Consider the following 21,464-nt stretch of genomic DNA (forward strand, 5'->3'; position numbering starts at 1 on the left):
GCAAAACAAATATTGAATTTCCTGTGCTCAGTTCCTGTGTTCGGGCTGTGGACCTTCTTGTTGGCAACTGAATGTAAGTGGGGGTTTGTTTTACCATTTCATTAGGTCAAAGTTTTCACTTCCGCTAAGAAGGCAAAGGAAGTTGCCTTTGCGGGAGAATCAACTCCATGTTATAAGTTTTATTGTCACTGGACTAGAGCATTACATTTAGTAAAATTTCTCATATTACAGGATCTGACTTTGAAGTTAAATGTTGAATATGTATAACTTTTACACATAAGTATCTAATGGATATGTCGTGTATTATTTATAAATGTGCTATAATTGTACATAAAGAAATGTAAAAATAGTGGTAAATAATAACTGGTATAAGTTACATAATAAACCATATTCCAATACAAACATTGATTATTATAATTATTAATATATGCTCTAAGAAAAAACATAGAAGGGAGAGGTAAAAGTGAAAATATTCACTTTTTTCCTGACTTCCATTTACTCCATACATATTTGCTACACAACCTTTCTCCCTTCCCACTTCACCAGTATCAGACAATGAAAGTAGTTGACATTGGTTCTCTCACTCTGCCAGTCAGGAAGTCTAATTGAACATCTTCTAGGTGCTAGATATGTTAGATAGTGTTAGATAGTGTGGATGATATAGAGCAAGTGTCAGACATGTCTCTGGTCTCCAGATGATTACTACCCACTTATAATGTCCCCACAATGGCTCTGCCCTGGGATTTTGTCACTTATATAAAGCCTTTTCCTCATCAGCATAGTGACCCATGGTCAATGTGCATCTCACTGGGTGGCTATGGTGAGAATGGCTAAGACAGAGGGCAATCTCACTGATCTTTCTTCTTCAATAATTATTTATCAAGTATTCACCATGCCCCATTGCATATGTCAATATTTGTTCTCGAGTGTGTATGGGGGCGGGGTGTGTGTGTGTACATGTATAAGAAAGACAGAGAGACTGAGACTGACTGTATTTGTCAGTTTAACTTAAATTTCTCCAACCTGAAAGGATCAATGCAGCACTTCAAATGGTCCACAACTGAGTACTTTCTCCATCAAATAAAGGAGGCAATTAAGATATTTAAAATCAGAATAAATGTTTGAGATAATGTGGAACAAACAATACGTTAATTGACTGTTGCTGTTGATTGTTTTGTTTGGTTTTGCTTCCCAGTGTTAACTGTTTCCAGTGTTAACTGTTGTCATGATATTCGGTGGATGTCATTTAATTCCTAGTCCAGGACGTCACTAAGGCATGGGGATAATGCAGTTTGTTGGTGAAAAATTATCTGTATGCAATACTCATGTGGACTTTATTCCTATTAAAATAATATGCTTTGTTTAGCCAATGAATTGAAATTTTTAGAAAATTCCTTTGTGCTAAAGTCATCCCTGTATTTTATTTCAAGACAAACCCAAATACCTTATAACCAAACAGAAGCATTCAGTTAGCACTTTGTCAAACTCTGGCATGTTGATTTCTTAAAACAAACGTGTTTTCTTTTGCTTTCTTACACATACCTTTTACTTAGTTATTATTCATCCAACCACTTTGCCTTTTGAACAAATGGCAAAGTCAAGAGGCTGTAACAAATGAGACAATTCAGGCATACTATACGGAGTTGTGCTCTAGGAGGATAATTGTGGATTTGGGATCTAAAGACCAAATTTCAATGTCAGTTCTGTGTCTTCCTTGATTGACATTGGGCAGGTCATTCAATGTCTTCTGGGCCTCAATCCTCAGCCTTTAAGGTAAAGATGATGCTTATAGTGCTTTGGGGAAGGTTGAATAAGAGAAGGTATGCAAAAATACTTCACAGGATATGTAAAGGCAGAGGAATACAGTGATACGGTTTCTGGGACTCTGCGTAAAGGAGCAGAGCTACCCAGAAGTCCTCAGAAAAATAATCTTTGTTCTCTTTTGACCTCTACATCACCTTGCCTTATAGCAGCTCCAAGTTTTACATGCTGAACCCTCAAGAAGAACCTCCTGAATCAACCACAGTAATATTGAAGAGTATTCAATATTTTCTTAAATAGTAAGAAGATATCAATGGATGAGATAATTTAAGTCAATAATCAAAAATCATTAATAACTTATCCTCTATCAACTTAAAGCTATAATACTGTAATGTGCCTTATTTTTAAAATCATGATTCCCGGGCAAGATGGCCAAAAAGGAACAGCTCCAGTCTGCAGCTCCCAGAAAGACCAATGCAGAGGGTGATTTCTGCATTTCCAATTGAGGTACAGCTCATCTCATTGGGACTGGTTAGACAATGGGTACAGCCCATGGAGGGCGAGCAGAAGCAGGGCAGAGCATTGACTCACCCCAGAAGTGCAAGAAGTCAGCTAACTCCCTCCCTTAGCCAAAGGAAGCCATGAGGGACTGTGCCTTGAGGAATGGAGCATTCTAGCCCAGATACTACTCTTTTCCCATAGTCTTCACAACCCACAGGCCAGGAGATTCCCTTAGGTGTCTACACCACCAGGGCCCTAGGTTTCAAGCACAAAATTGGGAAGCCATTTGGCCAGACACTGAGCTACCTGCAGAAGTTTATTTTGTACACCAATGGCACTTGGAATGCCAGCAAGACAGAACTGTTCACTCCCCTGGAAAGGTGGCTGAAGCCAGGGAGCCAAGTGGTCTTGCTCAGCAGATCCCACCCCCATGGAGCCTAGCAAGCTAAGATCCACTGGCTTGAAATTCTCACTGCCAGTACAGCAGTCTGAAGTCAACCTGGGATGCTCGAACTTTGTAGGGGAAGGGGCATCCACCATTACTGAGGCTTGAGTAGGCGGTTTTCCCCTCACAGTGTAAACAAAGCTACCTGGAAGCTTGGACTGGGCCGAGCCCACCACAGCACTGCAAAGTCATTGTAGTCAGACTGCCTCTCTAGATTCCTCCTCTCTGAGCACAGCATCTCTGAAAGAAAGGTGACAACTCCAGTAAGAGGTTTATAGATAAAACTCCCATCTCTCTGGGACAGAACACTTCGGAGAAGAGGCAGCTCTGGGCACAGCTTCAGCAGACTGAAACTTTCCTGCTCTGAAGAGAGCAACTAATCTCCCGGCACAGCACGCGGGCTCTACTAAGGGACAGATTGCATCCTCAAGTGGGTCCCTGACCCCCATATCTCCTGACTGGGAGACATCTCCCAGCAGGGGTCAACAGATACCTCATACAGGAGAGCTCTGGCTGGCATCTGGTGGGTGCCCCTCTGGGAAGAAGCTTCCAGAGGAAGGAGCAGGCAGCAATCTTTACTGTTCTGTAGCCTCCGCTGGTGATACCCAGGCAAACAGGATCTGGAGTGGACCTCCAGCAAACTCCAACAGACCTGCAGAAGAGGGGCCTGACTGTTAGAAGGAAAACTAACAAACAGAAAGCAATAGCATCAAAATTAACAAAAAGGATGGCCATGCAAAAACTGCATCCAAAGGTCACCAACAGCAAAGACCAAAAGTAGATAAATCCACGAAGATGAGGAAAAAGCAGTGCAAAAAGGCTACAAATTCCAAAAACCAGAATGTGTCTTCTCCAAAGGATCACAACTCTTTGCCAGCAAGGGAACAAAACTGGATGGAGAGTGAGTTTGACAAATTGACAGAAGTAGTCTTCAGAAGGTGAGTAATAACAAACTCCTCCGAGCTAAAGGAGCATATTCTAACCAAATGCAAGGTAGCTAAGAACCTTGATAAAAGGTTAGAGGAATTGCTAACTAGAATAACCAATTTAGAGAAGAACATAAATGATCTGATGGAACTGAAAAACACAGCATGAGAACTTCGTGAAGCATATACAAGTATCAACAGCCAAATTGATCAAGTAGAAGAAAGGATATCAGAGAGTGAAGATCAACTTAATGAAATAAAGCATGAAGACAAGATTAGAGAAAAAAGAATGAAAAAGAAGGAACAAAGTCTCCAAGAAATATGGGAATATGTGAAAAGACCAAACCTACATTTGATTGGTGTACCTGAAAGTGACGGGGAGAATGGAACCAAGCTGGAAAACACACTTCAGGATATTACACAGGAGAACTTCCCCAATCTAGCAAGACAAGCCAACATTCAAATTCAGGAAATACACAGAACACCACAAAGATATTCCATGAGAAGAGTAACCCCAAGACACATAATTGATAGATTCACCAAGGTTGAAATGAAGGAAAAAATGTTAAGGGCAGTCAGAGATAAAAATAGGGTTACCCACAAAGGGAAGCTCATCAGACTAACAGCAGATCTCTCTGCAGAAACCCTACAAGCCAGAAGAGAGTGGGGGTCAATATTCAACACTCTTAAAGAAAAGAATTTTCAACCCAGAATTTCATATCCAGCCAAACTAAGCTTCATAAGTGAAGGAGAAATAAAATCCTTTACAGACAAGCAAATGCTGAGGGATTTTGCTAACACCAGGCCTGCCTTACAGGAGCTCTTGAAGGAAGCACTAAATATGGAAAGGAAAAACCTATACCAGCCACTGCAAAAACAAACCAAAAAGTAAAGACCATCGACACTATGAAGAAACTACACCAACTAATGGGCAAAATAAGCAGCAGCATCATAATGATGGGATCAAATTCACACGTAACAATATTAACCTTAAATGTAAATGGGCTAAATGCCCCAATTAAAAGTCAGAGACTGACAAATTGAATAGAGAGTCAAGATCTATCAGTGTGCTGTATTCAGGAGGTCCATCTCACGTGCAAAGACACATATGGGTTCAAAATAAAGAGATGGAGGAAAATTTACCAAGCAAATGGAAAGCAAAAGAAAAAAAAAAGGCAGGGATTGCAATCCTAATCTCTGACAAAACAGACTTTAAACCAACAAAGATCAAAAAACACAAAGAAGGGCATTACATAACTGTAAACGGATCAATACAACAAGAAGAGCTAACTATCCTCAACATATATGCATCCAATACAGGAGCACCCAGATTCATACAGCAAGTTCTTACAGACTTACAAAGAGACTTAGACTCCCATGCAATAATAGTGGGAGACTTTAATACCCCACTGTCAATATCAGACAGATCAACAAGACAGAAAATTAACAAGGATATTTAGGACTTGAACTCAGCTCTAGGCCAAGCAGACCTAATAGACATCTACAGAACTCTCCACCCCAAATCAACAGAATACACATTCTTCTCAACACCATATAGCACTTATTCTAAAATCGACCACATAACTGGAAGTAAAACACTCCTCAGCAAATGCAAAAGAATGGAAATCTTAACAAAGAGTCTCTCAGACCACAGTGCAATCAAATTAGAACTCAGGATTAAGAAACTCACTCAAAACCACACACCTACATGGAAACTGAACAACCTGCTCCTGAATGACCACTAGGTAAATAGGGAAAAGAAGGCAGAAATAAATAAGTTCTTTGAAACCAATTAGAACAAAAACAGCACATACCAGAATATCTGGGACACAGCTAAAACAGTGTTTAGAGCAAAACTTATAGCACTAAATGCCCACAGGAGAAAGCGGGAAAGAGCTAAAATCAACACCCTAGCATCACAATTAAAAGAACTAGAGAAGCAAGAGTGAACAAATTCAAAAGCTAACAGAAGACAAGAAATAACTAAGATCAGAGAGTAGATAGAGACATGAAAAATCCTTCAAAAAATCAGTATATCCAGGAGCTGTTTTTTTAAAGATGAACAAAATAGATAGACTGTTAGCCAGATTAATAAAGAAGAAAAGAGAGAAGAATCAAATAAACACAATAAAAATGATAAAGTGGAGATCACCACAGATCCCACAGAAATACAATCTACCATCAGAGAATACTATAAACACCTCTATGCAAATAAACTAGAAAATCTAAAAGAAATGGATAAATTCCTGGACATATACACATCTTAAGATAAACTAGGAGGAAGAAGTCAAATCCCAGAATAGACCAATAACAAGATATGAAATTGAGATAGTAATTAATAGCCTACCAACCAGAAAAAGTCCAGTACTAGACAGAATCACAGCCAAATTCTACCGAAGAAGTTGGTGCCATTCCTTCTGAAACCATTCCAAAAAATAGAAAAAGAGGGACTCCTCCCTAACTCATTTTATGAGACCAGCATCATTCTGATATCAAAGCCTGGCAGAGCACAACATAAAAGGAAAATTTCAGGCCAATATCTCTGAGGAACCTCAATGTGAAAATCCCCAATAAAATACTGGCAGACCAAACCCAGCAGCACATTATGAAGCTTATCCACCACGACCAAGTCATTTTCATCCCTGGGATGAAAGTCCGGTTCAACATACTCAAATCAATAAACGTAATCCATCACACAAACAGCACCAATGACAAAAACCACACGATTATCTCAATAGATGCAGAGAAGGTCTTCAATAGAGTTCAGCACACCTTCATGCTAAAAACTCTCAATAAACTGGGTATTGATGGAACATATTTCAAAATATTAAGGCTTATTTATGGCAAACCCACAGCCAATATCATACTGAATGGGCAAAAGCTGGAAGCATTCCCTTTGAAAACCGGCACAAGACAAGGATGTCCTCTCTCACCACTCCTATTCAACATAGTATTGGAAGTTCTGGCCAGGGAAATCAGGCAAGAGAAAGAAATAAGGCGTATTCAAATAGGGAGAGAAAAGGTCAAATTGCCTCTGTTTGCAGATGATACGATTGTATATTTAGAAAACCCCATTGTCTCAGCCCAAAAACTCCTTAAGCTGATAAGCAACTTCAGCAAAGTCTCAGGATACAAAATCAGTGTTGAAAAATCACAAGCATTCCTATATACCAATAATAGACAGACAGACAAATCAAGGGCAAACTCCCATTCACAATTGCTACAAAGAGAATAAAATACTTAGGAATACGATTTACAAAGGATGTGAAGGACATCTTCAAGGAGAACTACAAACCACGGCTCAAGGAAACAAGACAGGACACAAATAAATGGGAAAACATTCCATGTCATGAATAGAAAGAATCAATATCGTGAAAATGGCCATACTGCCCAAGGTAATTTGTAGATTCAATGCTATTCCCATCAAGCTACCATTGACCTTCTTCAAGAATTAGAAAAAATTACTTTAAGTTTCATATGGAATCAAAAAAGATCCTATATAGTCAAGACAGTCCTAAGCAAAAAGAACAAAGCTAGAGGCATCATGCTACCTGACTTCAAACTATACTACAAGGCCACAGTAACCAAAACAGCATGATACTGTTATCAAAACAGATATATAGACCAATGGAACAGAATAGAGGCCTCAGAAATAATGCCACAGATCTACAGCCCTCAGATCTTTGACAAACCTGACAAAAATAAGCAATGGGGAAAGGTTTTCCTATTTAATAAGTGATGTTGGGAAAACTGGCTTGCCATATGCAGAAAACAGAAACTGGACCCCTTCCTTACACCTTATACAAAAATTAACTCAAGACAGATTAAAGACTTAAACATAAGACCTAAAACCATAACAACTCTAGAAGAAAACCTAGGCAATACCATTCAGGACATAGGCATGGATGAAGACTTCATGACTAAAACACCAAACGCAATGGCAACAAAAGCCAACATTGACAAAAGGGATCTAATTAAATGAAAGAGCTTCTGCACAGCAAAAGAAACTGTCATCAGAGTGAACAGGCAACCTACAGAATGGGAGAAAATTTTTGCAATCTATCCACCTGACAAAAGGCTAATATCCAGAATCTACAAGGAACTTAAACAAATTTACAAGAAAAAAACAAACAACACTTCAAAAAGTGGGCAAAAGATATGAACAGACACTTTTCAAAAGAAGACATTTATGCAGCCAACAAACATATGAAAAAAAGTTCATCATCACTGGCCATTAGACAGATTCAAATCAAAACCGTAATGAGATACCACGTCATGCCAGTTGGAATGGCGATCATTAAAAATTCAGGAAACAGCAGATACTGGAGAGGATGTGGAGAACTAGGAACACTTCTACACTGTTGGTGGGAGTGACAATTAGTTCAACTATTGTGGAAGACAGTGTGGTGATTCCTCAAGGATCTAGAACTAGAAATACCATTTGACTCAGAAATCCCATTATTGGGTTTATACCCAAAGGATTATAAATCATTCTACTATAAAGACACATGCACATGTATGTTTATTGCAGCACTATTCACAATAGCAAGGACTTGGAACCAACCCAAATGCTCATCAATATTGGACTGGATAAAGAAAATGTGGCACACATACACCATGGAATACTATGCAGCCATAAAAAAGTTGAGTTCATGTCCTTTGCAGGGACATGGATGGAGCTGGAAACCATCATTCTCAGCAAACTAACACAGGAACAGAAAACCAAACACCACATGTTCTCATATATGAACAATGAGAACATGTTGAACAATGAGAACATATGGGCACAGGGTGGGGAACATCACACACCAAGGCCTGTTGTGTGTTGCAGGGCAAGGGGAGGGATAGCATTAGCAGAAATACCTAATGTAGATGACGGGTTGATGAGTGCAGCAAACCACCATGGTACTTGTATACCTACGTAACAAACATGCACATTGTGCACATGTATCCTAGAACTTAAAAGTATAATTTTTAAAAATCACATATAGAGTAAGATAACTAACCAGAAAAGTTGAAATTAAATGTATATAGAAAAGTTGGAAATGTTTTACAAATATATTAAACAACTAGACCAATAAACATTACCTTAATTAAGCATTTAATTTTGCTCTGAATTTCTAACCAATCAAGTTGACATTTTTAAAAAGAAAATGATGTAATTCTTATTATAAAGTATCTCAATATAAAAATATTAATATCAGAAAGTCTTTATTTCTAAAGAACCTTGTAAGGCGAATGTACTCATTCTTTATTTCTGGGTCCCTAATCAGGATACAGTCCTATATTTCTCAAGCTGTGGAGAAAATATCGCCAGAGTATGGGGATATGCCAGGGTGTGCCTAAAGCCACAGATGACTTAGAGTTTCAACTTAACAATTTTGGGTAAAATTTACATAAGCTTATGTGTTTGTAGTAATGCCAATGAGTTTCTTAAGAAAAAAGGAGCAAAATGTGCATTTACTTTTACCATAAGACATGTCAAGTGATGATCTGTCGTAGTGATCTCATACTCCAAACCACAGGATCAAGGTTATATTTCACTGCCAAGAGGATCCCTTTACAGAAGTTTCTCAAGCCTGGCATAATGACAGTATCTTTAATAACATTTCCAGAGAAAATGCTAACACATTCTCCTTCATTCATATATAGTCTCCATAAAAATCCAGAGTAGAACATTAAAGCATGACTCACAAAGGTGCCTGTTCAGAAAGCCAAAACAAAGAGGCCCAATTGCTTGTTCTATAACTGAGGAAATAGAACTTAATTTCAAAATGTGGTCCTTACAACACCTGCATCAGAAAATCCTGGAAACGCTTAAATAAATGAAGATTCTCAGGATATACCCAAGACTCAAAGAATAATCATTTCTGGGGCAGAAGCCAGGAATCTTCATGGGAAATTATTAGAGAATCAATTCATAGGCACACAGAGGTTCGCAAACAATTTAAGATGCTTGGAGGCATTTAAATTCCCTTGGTCTAGTTTTCCTGTCTGACACTTTCCTAAGCTGGCCTTTTGACAGGGCATGGTGGCACCTAAACCCTGAACAATTTTTAGAGTTGATTAGAAGGCACACCATACATTCTCAATACCAAAACTCTAGGTGGAAAGTTTATTATTCTACTGGGGATATTGAGAGCTGGACTTAGAATCTTGCTTATTTAGAGAAGCAGTAACACTCACCTGAGAAAGGTTACAAGGGTCACCACAAAGAGAGTCAAACATTTTCTAAAATTCCCCTTCAATCTCTTTAAGTGCCCGAACACATATTCCCATGAATAGAGCACATCAGATTATCCTTTCCTTTCACAAAATCAAATTCCATAGGTTGTTGGGAGACAGCATATTAAAATAGTTCTTGGTCTATCAATTTTGACCGCACACTTTATCAGTGCAAATCTTCTCAGAGTCTTTAATATGTTAATTTGCAGAATTCTAGAGAGAAAGATAAAAATGTGAATTTTTTTGAACTTATGAGACTAGAGAATCTTTGTATTGGACAGAATCTTGCATGACCAACGTTCTATATCCCTCTGTTACTCGCCACTCGAAGCAGGATTCAGGGATAAACATAGATCAGCATCAGTATCCTCTGGGAGCTTATCAAAAATGCATCTCAAGCCCCACACGAGAACTACTGAAACAAAGTCTGCAGTTTAACAAAATCCCCAGGTGATTTGTACACATGTTAAAATCTGAGAAGCAAAGCTGTAAAACACATTTTGAAAACCAGTTCCAAGGACAATGAGAGAGATTATTTTAACCTGGAAAACTTCAAGAACCAGTCTTACATTTCATTCACCTTGGCCCCTTAAAAACTTCAATGTTGTTTCCATGGCACATCTGCTCCAGGACAGGGATTTTTCACCAGAAAAATTATATGTGAAAACTGTATACAAAACAGCTCTTTGTGCAGTTGAGAAAAGCACAGATCTGTGCTATGATTTGTACCTTTCTTGGCCTTTAAACAATTTTGATTTGTGCCAAACCTTCTCCACAAAGACAGGGATGTTGGAAGAGTTAGAATTTTGTCTATCATTTGAATTTACTCCCCTGCAGAGAAATAGCCCATTTCCCAGCTGCAGCTGAGAACACATCATTCTACTTTAACTGACAAATAATCAAATATCTTTCCGAATTACTATTCCCAAGCCACTCTGGGTTCCAAGCACAGATTTTGAATCAGGTGTGTGTGAAATACAAACAGGGCTTTAGCTGGGAAGAAAAAGATGAAGTTCCAGCCTTAACAAGCAAAATGCACATGTTAATAAAAGCCACGCACAGCCTCAAGTCCATGTAAGTTATGGCTCAACCAGCAAAAGCAAGGTTCCCATCGGAATCTTCCCAGCGTACAGTCATGACTCATGCCCACAGCCATCTTGTCCCTGCAAGAAAAGCATAAATCATCATCCATTTTTTTAAATGATGCCAAAACTGCATTTTATTCAAATGCATTCCTTAAAATAATTGCTGAGAAAATAATACTAGAGTATTCAACTGACAACTGACTCTTCAGTTTTTACATCTGGAGAGAAAAAATGTGTCATGGAGTGGTTAAACAGATTCTAGAGATGCTGGAAATTCCTAAACACACAAAAGTCCAAGAACATCAGGACTTCTTTTATGCTTTTGAAGAGGAAACTTTTGTGCCTCTGTCTTATCTAGAAAGAGGTTTCCTAAGTTTTATAATGCAAATTGTATTATTTTTTCTTTTCTTTTTTCTCCTTTTATATTTTAACCAACAGCATCAGAAAAAAAAACATATTTGTGCATATGAATTCCTATAAGATCTCTCCCCTATCTCTCTTATATTCCTTCCACCCTCCGTCAAATAAGCTTAGCACACTTTCTTGATTATAATAAGCCATTTTTGACCCTGTTTCTCTTCCTGATACCCCTTTCCAGCTGTTCTCACTAAGTTTATACTTACTGGTCTAACTCTTTTCTTCTATATGATTTTGGTTTCCCAGAAGCAGCCACTGAGGCAAGGATTCAAGAGTGAGTAATTTATTTGGTAGGTGATTCCCAGAAACACTGGTAGGGGAGTAGAGGAGTATATCAGAGAAAGACAGGACAGCAAGTTCTTGAAGATTAGTATCAAACCAGTCGATCCCTCTGGGGAACTCTGAGAGACAGTGTGAAACATTCTTCAGCATTATTCCAACTGAGGGTCAGTGGATTGGAATAGTTTTCAAATCTCTGTTTGTCATTGTTTGAGAGCTGTCTGAGGACATAAACTCTTTGTCATTCTGACTTGCTCTGTGCTTAGGCTAAGGGTACTCTTCAGCCATAAAATAATGAAAATAAATAAAAGCCCTAAGCAAGGAGTTACAGGTGTTCATAATAAGCAGTCCTTGGAATATGCAAGTGACTTTCAGAGGGATGTGGACAGAACACCAATATCATCCTCTACACCTTCCATCTGTTCCTCCACTCAAGCCCCTGCAAGAGGTCTTGCTAAGAGCCAAATGGCTACAACAGCCAGAATATTTTTTAAACTTAAACTGCTTCCATGGTTTACAGATTACCAGCCATGATTTCCTTCTTGAAGCTCCTTTTATTCCCTTGGTTTCCATGACAACACATCGTTCTGGGTGTTCTCCTTTTCTCCCTGTCACTCATCATTCTTGCTGGGCCATCTTCCTCCAGTCAAACCTGAAAGGCTAGAATTCCTCAACTGTGCACAGTCTTCTCTTTACTCATTCTACCATCTTTTGACAGGTGATCTCAATTGCTCCTATGGCTTCAGTTACCATCTGTATCCCAATGACAGACAAATTTACATCTCCAGTGGCTCAGACATCCTGACCAATGAGGCTGAGGTCCTGCAGGACATCAGACATCTCACAATTGCTTCAAAGGCATGATTAGGCACTCAACTTTTTCTTCTCTCCCTCCTTCCCCCAAGAAGAAGAAAAAAAAAAATGACCTCATCTAATCTTTCCTATCTCAGTGAACCTTCTACCTTCCACTCAGTTGGCCAAGCTAGAAAATGAGCAGTCAACTTGAACACATGCCTCCCTTTCTCCAGACTGTATGACATTTATTTAATAGTTGGACCTTATCAACTAGATCCCATCAATGGACTACTTCTTAAATCCATCCACTGCTGGCCCACTCTTACTTCTTACCGTAGCCTCGTAAGTGGTTTCCTCAGCTCTATTCTTCACAGTGCAGCCAGAGGCACATTTTAACTCTGGTCTGCAACTCTGATTATGTCACTGCCCACAGGACTTGACTCTATTTGCTTCTATTCCATCTGCACAACTTTTTACATCGCCTTTTCTGCTCCACTTATACTTTCCTCTTTTGAGTTCTGGAAAGTGGCATAATGCTTTTGGCTTTGGAATCTTCATATTTTCTGTCCCCTTGACCTCAGAGCTACTTCTCCCAACATCTCTTTTTATTAACTAATTTTTACTCATTCTTCAGATATAAGTTAAAACATGACTGCCTCACAGAAACCTTTCTGGCTTTTCCTGATTTTTTCAAGAAGAAGGCTGGCTCCTCTAGTATCCTACTTTTTAGGACATTCTGCTACTACTCTTCACTCTTACTGTAATTAATTATATGTGTAATTAGTTGCCTGCCTCAGTGTAAGCTCCCTGAGAACAGGCACTGTGTCAGTTTACTTCACACCTAAATATGCAGCAGTTCCTGGCATGTAAGATTCCTGCATTGTGTAAATACGATTCCTGGCATGTAAGATTATGACAATTACATAATGAATTTTTACTAAGCCCATTCACAGTTCCAGAAATCTTACTATGCTTAGCTTGAGTCACATTTGCTTTTTAGTTTGATGTTCTACTCCTTGCTTTCCAGGTGTAGGATGTTGCACATCATGCTAAGAATAATGGAAAGGTATCTGTATTGGTTTGCTATTACAAAGCCCAACAAAATGGGCAGCTTGAACAACAGAAATTAATTGTCTCACAGTTCTGGAGGCTAGAAGTGTGAAATCAAGGTGCCTGCAGGGTTGGCTCCTTCTAAGCACTGTGGGGGAAGAATCTGTTCCTGGCTCTCTCCTTGGCTTGTAGATGGCCATGTTTATGTTCACATGGTGTTCTTCATATATGTATGTTTGTGTCCAACTTTTTTTTTTTTTTAAATAAGGACTCTGGCCATATTGAATTAGGGCCTACTCTAACAGCCTCAACTAATTATATCTGCAAGAACCTGATTTTTAAATAAGATCATATTCTGAAGAGCTGGGGGTTAGGACTTCAACAAATAAATGTTGGGGGATACAGTTCACCTTTTAACAGTACCCACGGATTTTAAGCAGAAAGATAAATGAATAGATTCACAATGCAGGTAGAACATGTTGACTACAGGGTAAAGGAAAGATTAGAAGGCCTGGTGAAAGCTAGGGCCCTTTATAGCAATACTCAGAGCAATGCTTATGAGTGCAGTTTCCTAGTTAGCATTGCCCAGAGTCAAAGTTCTGTTTCACTATATTTAGCCAATAGTATAAATTTCACTATACAGGGATCAGTTTTCTTATCTGTAAAATGGCTATACTTTTAGCATCACATAGTGTATGTGCTGGAGAAAAGAACTGAAACTAGATTTAGCTATGACCTGACTTACAAACAAGTAGTTCCCCCCGATATCTCAGCATAACACTCAAGGTAAAAAAGAAAAGAAAAAAGCTGAAGTTTCTAAGGCAAAATCAACCACTGAGATAACTTGTGACTTATTTTTGTTTACATAAATATATTTTATGCCAAAAAAGAATAATGGTAAAGTTCAAACATTTCTGTTTTCCGCTTGTGTGTAGGCATCTTAAAGGGCTAGTTCATAGACAAAATGCATCCTGGATTTTTGTAAAGATGAGAAGTATGGTTTCGAGTGGAAGCCAGAGTCATCACACTTCAAAACTCTCTTCTCTACCTCTGTTCCACTCCAATCCATTCCTTTCCTTTCTTTTCCTTTCACTTACGTGCCCTAATCCCCACACACATTTTTATCACTACTAACGATGTAACTCTGAGACTTGTCCCAAGAGCAGAGTTGTCCAACTTATTTTTTTTTTCCTTCCCAGCCCTTGGCAAGTCTGTTGGGTGACCCACTCAGACACCTCAGAGGGTGGTGCCTCCCACCCCCTCAAGCCACAAGCAACAAAGCCTTAGTCACTTCATGCTCTTGGCTTTGTCATCATTTTGCTCTCTTGAACATTACTTTGTCATGAACTCATTTCACTTATGTAAGGAGAAAAAGCCAGAGATAGTGAAAGAGGGCCTCTTGTTGTTCAGGAACAAACAAACAAGAAAATGATAGCACTGCTATTGCCCAATGTCCAGAAAAGTATCTTGCCAAGATAGAATTCTGAATCACAGGAAAATGTAATTAATTTATTATATAAATTATTTTATACAGCAAGCCAAATCAGGCTATTGTTTTGGGCAGCATTTTAACAATTATAAGGGTCAACCATCATTCTAACTTCCAGAAGACAAAGGGAAATGTATTGTTTTACATAGGAAGGAAGTATATCTGAAGTTATTGGGGTGACACACATAGGCTAACATTAAGTGTTAATTACCATAGTATCATTTTTATATTCTACAAAGCTAATTAATATCCCATGTCTCCCACAGAGGTGTATAGGTTATAAAATATAAAAAATGAACTATGTTTATGTGGTATAATTTTTGCAAATAAGAGTTAATTTATATTTTCCTCATTTAATAGATTTTGAAGGGCAGAGTGATAAATAGCAAAGCTCTATCACAGGTACCTTCTTCATTAACAGGAAAGTAAATATAATCTTATAATTTGATCAGAAGGTGGAAAAAGATTGATCCAGCAGTCTGAAGAACAGAAGAGACTAGCATTTGAAGGGAATGAGAATGAGGATACCCATGAAAACCCTTCCAAAGCTTTCATATGTTTCAAGTTAAAAAAAAAAAACGGGATTTTATGTGTGCAAAGGTAATATTATATAGACAGAAGAGCTGTCAAGAGCAACCCAAGGGAAGAATGTTGATGGGAAGAATTAGCTCCTAGTCTGCAAAACCGGCAGAGCTAGATTAAACAGTCATAGGTATAATTTCAATTAAGGTTTTTACTGCTGTTGTCATTGTTCTCCTGCTTGTCTTATTACACTTTGACATGGCCAGACTTACAGACTCAAAACAAATCTGGACAATGTCTTCTGTAAATCCCCTACCTTCCACCCAGGCACTATCACTGAGTTGAAATGATGGAAAATATCAATTAGGAGACCCAATAAATGTTAAACAAAATATTCAAATCGCAAACCACTGTAAAGACCCAATGTTTGGAGAAACTAAAATACATTCAAGTCTAGCTAATTGTTCTTCTACAATAGTCATTCTTGCTTGGTTCTCATCAGCATCTTATTTTATACTGTCTTTACTTGCAGATAATGTTGTTGGATTTTTTAAGAGCCCAGGTTTGTATGTGATTGCTTTCTCTTTCCAAGTCATGTTGTACTTACGAGACTTGTACCTCTTCTCCAGTTATGAAAACCTTCAGTACGTTGCAATGAAAGGCTTTTATTCCCATCAGTGAATCATTGAAGGGAATTGACCAAATTCAGTGTGGGTGGATGGAGAAGCCTAGCTATAGAGAATAGTATAGTTATTTTGTTAAAAGCGAACCTGCTTTTCCGATTTTTGAGAAGGCCATAAACTACTACGATAGGTGTACATTGACCCTCCACAGCAAAGGACTTGAACTAGACATACGGCAGCCAAGTATTATACTAAGTTTAGCTACCATTTATTGAGCCCCATAGTGGATGCTTCTGGTATCCCAGCCAACGCCTTTTACCAGACTGGTGCCTCTGCCCCAGGTGCTGCAAGCGGAGGCTGCTATGGCTCATAACTGCCCCCTTCTCCAGAGAATTCCTCTTGGCCATTTGCCCAGGAGGTTACCTCACCACCCCCAGCCCAGGGGCAGCCTCCTACCTGCAAGGGCTGACTGACATGAAGAATACAAAAGACCAGGCAACCACGTCAAGGCAGGAACAACTCCATGTGTGTAATTCACACTCCAGAGCTCTCTGTGGGATTAGGGTAAATCCAGACTCCAGAAGAGACCATATCCTAAGCTCAGCTCCTCCACCTGCTCCATCTGCTTCCTTCACTCCCCTTCCTTCTGAGATGTTTGTGGCCCAAAATGACATGCACCTGAATCTGTTTTTCAGGCCCTACTTCTATTATAGAGAATGAGACTTAAGCTGTAGTTCTATGTGTATTATAGAGATACCTTGTGTTCATACATTTATTTTATTTAGCCCACAGAGCTACTGTATTTGAGAATACTATATAGTTGAGAATTATGAACCAGGGTTGAACCCAAGTTTTTTCCTGAATCCTAAAAAGATTCTATTTATTATAACAAACTGCAGCCTTAGACATTTGCATAAAACTTCCATCCCATCTCACCAATAAAAAAAAAATATTAAAGTTACACAATTTAGAAAGTAAAGAAATGTGTCCTCTCCACATTGACAGGCTCAACGATAAGTAGATGTTGCTCAGTGTTTCCTTGACATAAAGTGATATTTTTCTATGAAGAATAAAGGGGAAGGAGAGAGGAGAAAGAAGAAGAGAGCAGGAGAAAAAATATATGATAAAGAAAGAAATGAAATAAAGAAGAAAGTAGGGATGAAGGTAGGAAAAGAAGGAGGGAGGGAAGGAGGGAAAGTCAGAAAGAAAAGGCCACAGCAGATACTTGTTTTAATAGACTTTAGCCTTTTAGGTGACCTCTGGTCTCACACCTTGGCTGGAAAAGCACTGCTGATCATTTCTCTTTTCTTTCTTTTCAGCGTAGAACAGTTGGAAATGCTTTAATCATGGGATGAGCTTCAGTGCAGGCCTTGGCTGAAAATCACTTTTCTACTAAGAACGATGAGGAGTTTCCAGGGAGGGCTTGTAAACTAGTTATCTCTGTTGATGACCACATCTGTGTGCACATCTGTGGTACAGAAACACGCCATGCAATAAAGTGTATCTTGTGTTACATGACTTCCCACCATGTGGGCTGCCCTTTCCCACCACATTCAAGACGCCCTTTTCTTATTAAAAAGAATTAAAATATAGAAGAGCAACACTCCACCCATAGGGTGAGAAGGCAGATTTTCTGTTTTTCATTTTGTGTCCAAGCAAGGCAAACATCATAGAACTCATTTTGAGATTTCTTAAAACTTCTAAAGTAAGCCTGCCCCAAAGGCATCAAGGCTGCCGAAGGCCCACTAGGCACCAGACACTGCATTGAATGTTTTGCATTGCTTCAGTGGACTCTCATGGCCACCACTGAACTAGGCGTCCTGGTTCCCAATGCACAGAGGGGCAAAATGAAGAGTCAAAAGGGTCCAACAGTTTGTCCAAAATCAGGCTTAGGAAATGGAGAAACTCAGCTTCAGAGTCATGTCTAAAGGACACCTGAGCTCAAGGTCAGTTTTAGCAGAAACAGTAAGTGACCTCTCAGGGGCAGTGCTATCTGAATAAGGGGACATAAGGGGACACTCTTCACCTTGAAAAAGTGTTGCTCACAATACTCACTTGCCTTTGAAAGACCCACTGTGCCCAGTTTGCTGAATTCCAGAGAAAGCCATCAGGCTTCCACAGAATATGAAAAGATTCAGTATGTGATAGAGAACACTCCAAATATAAGGCTGAGGAGAGGTGGGATTTTATATTTCAAACAATTTTATATATTTCAAAAAAAGTAAAACTAGCAGAAAAGGCAGCAAGAAAAATGACCTGCTACAACAAGAGTACTAAGGATAACTACAAGCAAAAGTGTAATGCCTCAGAAGAAGGTTTTTGTTTGAGCTCATGGTTCTAAAGCAACAGGACATGAACGTGGTTGCTTCAAAGGAATTTAGACCTCCAAAGCTAAATTCCTAAACTTGGTCTTCCTAGGAATCTGATATCCACAGGCATCTGCCCAGAACAGTGACCCTTGACTTCATTACTGCTTTTAGCAAATATGGGTAGAAGATAATTTAAAGGAGCTTGTAAAGAAACTTTAGTTTTAAAAAAGAGCAGAAAGCATGTCAGTCAACTAAAAAAGTATCTGGTTTGAAATTTCATCATCAAATGGGTGGTAGAACTAAATGATTCCCAAGTTTACATCTAACATTTCAGGATTTTAGGATTTTAGAACATATAAGTTAGAAAATGTACCTGATAGATGGTAATAGATTATGTGGGGTTATAAATATTTGCAAAAAAAAAATCTTGATGGCCTTCTGAACCTAGAGTATTGGCAAGTGCTATTTCAGTTATTTTTGGACAGAAATTATTTTTACATTCCTTAATATAAATCATATTTTAAACAACATGACTTTCTCCCTTCCAGTTCCAAAAATAAGTGATATGATTCATGGGCTAAAGTGTCCTAGTTAATAGGCTAATGGAAAGAAAGAGTAGCGAACAAAGTTTTAAAGTTAGCATGGTCATTGTTGCAAAGATGACAAATTGCCACTTTGACATATGCTTGCTTAAAAGCTTTCAGTGTTTACAATTACTGGTGCAGGTAGACTATACTTAAGAGATGTGCCCCTGGTATATTCTAGAAAAAGATGAATGTTCTGTCATTGGAACGTTAATATTCCATGCTTTTTAAACGAAAAGAATTAGGTGCAATTGCAGCATCTGGTGAATCTTTGCTTCATCACTCTGGATCTAATTTTAAGTAAGTGGTGAAACAGAATCCAGACATTTGAAATTGCTAAAACCTTCTGTCCATCAATAAGGATGGCATATATGACAACAGTGAAACCTTTACCAGCTACTTGTGAGCTGTAGGTCAATTGATGACTGATGTCCATGAACGATCAGCAGTACCACCCGGTTTTAACTAGGAGGCCAGTGTAGGACTAGAAGCATTGGAACAATAAAAGACATGTTCCAGGGAAATGTCTAAGAAAGGTTTCCCCGACTTTGTCCCAGAAGTATCCTAGAAACTCCATGCATATTTCTGGACTTCCACAGCTAAAGGGGTTCATATACATGCAGGGCTGCACAATTAAGCCTCACAACAATTTTTCTGGTTAGATACTAGTATTTTCTTTATTTTGTAGATAGGAAATTGAGGCACAGAAAGATTAAAGGACTTATCTATAGTTGCATAACAGTGAAGCAGTAGAAGGATTTGAACCAGTCAATCTGACTTCATGGCCCACACTCTTTACCTCTTTCCCCACCACTGCTTAGAATGTATAGACTTGGAAAGTTCCCAGACACTTCACAAGACTTACATGGAATGTCAAGCATGAATTCTCTCCACATTGAATGACAGCATTTGCCCATAAAGGAAATAGATACATTATCATCTATAACAAATGGGCATCTTTAGGATTATAGGAAAACATCTAAGTCAAATTGAAACAGACAAATAAATCATTATGCAAAGGGAAATATGAAGCTATGTGCTTTTCCAGCAGGTTCAGGAGCATTGTGGGAACCATGTCTCAGAAAGATGATAAATACTGAAGAAATTTTGGATCTCCTTAAAAACTATGTGTTTGTCAGAACCCTGGCATTCCTCAGCAATTCAGAGAAACATGCTCACAATTCCTTTCAAAGATGTCTAACTGTACCTTTGGATTAAATCATAATTACCAAAATGTCCTAAGAATATTTTATCCAGCCCCTTACTTCAGATCTCACTTGCAGCTGTTGAGGGGAGAAAACATAGGTAAATTTCCCACTCTGGGTCCTCATTGGCACTGTTACCAGCTTAGCAAAGACTGTGAAGGTCAACTGTGGTGTGGTTTTCATATTAATAAAAAGACAAAGATAAGGCTGCCAGTTACAGGATGCCACATTGATGGTAGAGGTGAAAACTTTGAGAATATGAGAAATGAAGCCCAGGTATAAAGTTTCTGTAATGAGAGTTTCTATTTTTCTCTGGGAAAACTGAGCATTGTCAAAGAATTCTGGAATGAATCCCATGGATCTTTCCCTTAGAAAGTCAACATACATTCATTTATTTGGTTAGTTAAACAAGGTAGCATAATTTTCAAGGAAGCTTATAGGGGTATTGTCCTAATACTCTTTGCTTCTCACACCTGCTACTATATAGAGAGTTGCAATCCTAAATGAAAAGGAACCAATCAAATCAAAATCAGAGTTCTGAAGGTGATGATACAGACATTAAAAGATAAAATAATTACATCCTGTTGCTTTAATTTTTCTTGCCTCCTCTCTTTCTTTTCCTTTCTCTCTCTCTCTTTTTTTCCTTTTCTTTTTGAGTCAATATGCTTCTCTGACACACAAAGGAATGCCACGTTCTTTCCCTCCCATGCCCAACTGGCTTATGTGTAGGTAAAGAGCATTTTTTTAGAGGACAACTCCATGATTCTCAAGCCATTCCTGGTTTTGTTCCACCTCTTCAAAGGTTCGAGGGGTGTCTCTGTTCCCATAATATTGGTTTCCCAAAAGTTAGCCCATTCTCTAAGTGTCTGAATTAGTGGAACTTTTTTGCCTTGTCTTCCAAACACTTGAGTGTAGACAACACAGAACCAGATAAATCTTCACTCATTAGAAACCTATCACCAAAGGAATAGTGTTCCTTAGGTTATTCCTTATCCTTCATTGCTTGTTGTCCAGACCAGAATTAAATGAGTTAAACCATGATGTTGCTACTACATATTTAAAATAATTAGTAATAATTTCTGTATCATGAAATCTTTTCTTACCACTTGATGTTTAGCTTATGTTTTCATTTGTTCCATTTTGTAAATGGCTCTTAAATTTTGTGCAGCACCAGGAGAAGCAGACAATAATCTACTCCTGATCATTGCCCACTTCACTCTGAGGTGTAGACACCCTGCCTTTTACATT

The 21,464-nt window shown here is 38.6% G+C and overlaps 1 long non-coding RNA gene across 1 annotated transcript in view; it reads right to left on the reverse strand.

Moving 5' to 3' along the window:
* The window catches only part of LOC144331554 (uncharacterized), a 44,040-nt gene extending 40,055 nt beyond the window's left edge, over positions 1–3,985 (reverse strand). Inside the window, exon 1 of the long non-coding RNA XR_013398835.1 lies at positions 3,201–3,985. This is a non-coding gene — a long non-coding RNA (uncharacterized LOC144331554). The remainder of the gene's footprint in view (positions 1–3,200) is intronic.
* Between the last annotated feature and the right edge of the window lie 17,479 nt (positions 3,986–21,464).

The sequence above is a fragment of the Macaca mulatta genome, chromosome 10, assembly GCF_049350105.2.
Source record: "Macaca mulatta isolate MMU2019108-1 chromosome 10, T2T-MMU8v2.0, whole genome shotgun sequence".
NCBI lineage: Eukaryota > Metazoa > Chordata > Mammalia > Primates > Cercopithecidae > Macaca > Macaca mulatta.